The sequence below is a fragment of the Microtus pennsylvanicus genome, chromosome 19 (genome assembly GCF_037038515.1).
Source record: "Microtus pennsylvanicus isolate mMicPen1 chromosome 19, mMicPen1.hap1, whole genome shotgun sequence".
Classification (NCBI taxonomy): Eukaryota; Metazoa; Chordata; class Mammalia; order Rodentia; family Cricetidae; genus Microtus; species Microtus pennsylvanicus.
The window spans coordinates 1818395-1821403 of record NC_134597.1 but is presented as its reverse complement, the minus strand read 5'-3'; the positions used below and the strand labels follow the sequence as shown (position 1 = coordinate 1821403).

The window sequence follows — 3009 nt, the reverse complement described above, 5'->3', positions numbered from 1 at the left end:
AGTGTCATAATAATTCCTCCAACTATAATATATTTAGCTAAGTATTTTTGCTCGATTGATTTAACTACCTTTTTTGTTGAGTTTGTTTTGTAGTTCCATGTAAAATCATTATATCAAAAAACCAAAGGCATCTTACAAAAGCACTGTTCACAATAATTGTGTTGCAAAATCCCATTGACAATGACTTCCACATAAGAACAAACCTACAGCGATGCAAGACCATATAACGACCACAAAGACACTGGCAAAAGATACTAGGAAGTGGCCCTGTTCAACCTGGACCCTTCCCAGAGCGAATCTTTTCATTTCTTTCTTTCGATTCATTTGGCTAAGGGTTTTTTAACATTATTTTTTCAAATAACCAACTTGGTTACTCTGAGTTTTGTTTTGCCTGCTTATACTTCTTTCCTTAATTTTTTTTGTGTCATTCTACAACCCTTAGGTACATTACCAGTTTTTTATATGAAATCACTGGGGTGTTCTAATTCATTTTAAAACTAACTTTCTTGTATTACTAAGGTTCTGATACTGTGTTTCCATTTTGATTTGATTCTAGATATTTTTAATTATCTCCTCAGATTTTTTTTTCTCATTAAACTTGTTTTAATGGGTCTCAAAATTCTGTGGCAGATTTTTGGTCAAGTTGTTTCCATTAAAAAGTACTGATTTTGAAAACTAATAACTTAAAACTGCCACACACACACACAAAAAAAAATGGTCCACAAAACATTCTCCTTTCCTTCTGAAGGTTTTACAATGCATTGTTATCATTAACCAGTCTTTTACTATTAAACTTAAATGGCCAATTGAGACAAACAGTTCTGAGACCGTTCTTCCACCACTGATTAAGACTGGGGTGGCAGGTGTTAGGGATAATATTCATTTAGCCTTCTGAGCTTTCTGGGCAGACTTGGTGACCTTGCCAGCTCCAGCAGCCTTCTTGTCCACAGCTTTGATGACACCCACAGCAACTGTCTGCCTCATGTCACGAACAGCAAAACAACCCAGTGGAGGATAGTCAGAGAAGCTCTCAACACACATGGGCTTGCCGGGAACCATATCAACAATGGCTGCATCACCAGACTTCAAGAATTTCAGGCCATCTTCCAGCTTCTTGCCAGAACGACGATCAATCTTTTCTGTAAGCTCAGCAAACTTGCATGCTATGTGAGCTGTGTGACAATCTAGTGCAGGAGCACAGCCAGCACTAATGGGGCCTGGGTGGTTCAGGATAATCACCTGAGCAGTGAAGCCAGCAGCTTCCATTGGTGGGTCATTTTTGCTGTCACCAGCAACGTTGCCACGTCTAACATCTTTGACAGACACGTTCTTCACATTGAAGCCCACGTTGTCCCCAGGAAGAGCTTCACTCAAAGCTTCATGGTGCATTTCAACAGACTTTACTTCTGTTGTCACATTGACTGGAGCAAAGGTCACCACCATGCCAGGTTTTAAAACACCGGTCTCCACTCGGCCCACAATTTTATAGACATCCTGGAGGGGCAGTCGCAGAGGCTTGTCATTTGGACGAGCTGGTGGCAGGATACATATTAGCATATTAGCACTTGGCTCCAGCATGTTGTCACCATTCCAACCAGAAATTGGCACAAATGCTACTGTGTCAGGGTTGTAGCCAATTTTCTTAATGTAGGTGCTGACTTCCTTAACAATTTCCTCCTATCTCTTCTGGCTGTAGGGTGGCTCGGTGGAATCCATTTTGTTAACACCAACAATTAGCTGTTTCACACCCAGGGTGTAAGCCAGAAGTGCATGCTCACGGGTCTGCCCATTCTTGGAAATACCAGCTTCGAATTCACCAACACCAGCAGCAACAATCAGGACAGCACAGTCAGCCTGTGATGTGCCTGTAATTATGTTTTTGATGAAGTCTCTGTGTCCTAGGGCATCAATAATAGTAACATAGTACTTGCTGGTCTCAAACTTCCACAGGGAGATGTCAATAGTGATACCACGCTCACGCTCAGCTTTCAGTTTGTCCAAGACCCAGGCATACTTGAAGGAGCCTTTTCCCATCTCGGCAGCCTCCTTCTCAAACTTCTCGATGGTTCGTTTGTCGATTCCACCACACTTGTAGATACAGGTGGCCGGATGTAGTGGACTTGCCGGAATCGACGTGTCCAATGACGACGATGTTGATGTGAGTCTTTTCCTTTCCCATTTTGGCTTTGAATTAGCGGTGGTTTTCACAACACCTGCGTTCTGACGGCAAACCCGTTGCGAAAAAAACTCTCCTCAGATTTTTAAATGACCTTCTAATCATTAAAGCATTTATAATCCAGTTTCCAAATGTCTACACTATCTCTTGATATTGGATCCTTGTTTTATTCAACAAAAATCTGATAATAAATTGTTTTGAATTTTTTAAACATAATGGTTTTATTTTGGAAATTTTACACATTGAATTCTGATTGCACTCAATTCCCATTCCTTCCAGGTCCACCCTCCCACACTGTGCCCCACCAAAATACGGCAAGTACAACTTGAGTGCCCTGTACTCATTGGTCAGTTTCCCAGTGGCCAGGCCCTTAATGATAACTTAGTCCCTACCCATCCCTCTATCAAAAGCCAACAACTGTGAAGAGCTATCAGCTATAATTTGCTCCATGTCCTAAAATAAAGCGTATTTTAGGAAATTATCCATGAGTTACTAAGAAGAATGCACATTCTGTTGCTATTAGATGTACATTTCCGTGGAATTATGAAATCCATGTAATCTTTAATGGAGTTTTGCTTTTAAGTTCCTTTGCTTATATTTTTTCTGGACAATCTAGGTCCTGATGAAAGTGTTGAAGTATCTGAATCTGTTAGTATTTTTTTGTCCAGTAGTGTTTACAATACTGATGCACAGTGCTCACTACACACACTACACACACACACACACACACACACACACACACACACACAAAATCATTGTATCCAGATGGATCATTTTTCATTAATACTTAGTGAAATTACTATTTTGAGTAATTTCAGTTTTGGAACGGCTAC

General features: G+C 40.4%; 1 pseudogene; it reads right to left on the bottom strand.

Moving 5' to 3' along the window:
* Positions 1-622: 622 nt before the first annotated feature.
* On the bottom strand, positions 623-2241 carry LOC142838304 (elongation factor 1-alpha 1 pseudogene; annotated as a pseudogene).
* Positions 2242-3009: the final 768 nt, after the last annotated feature.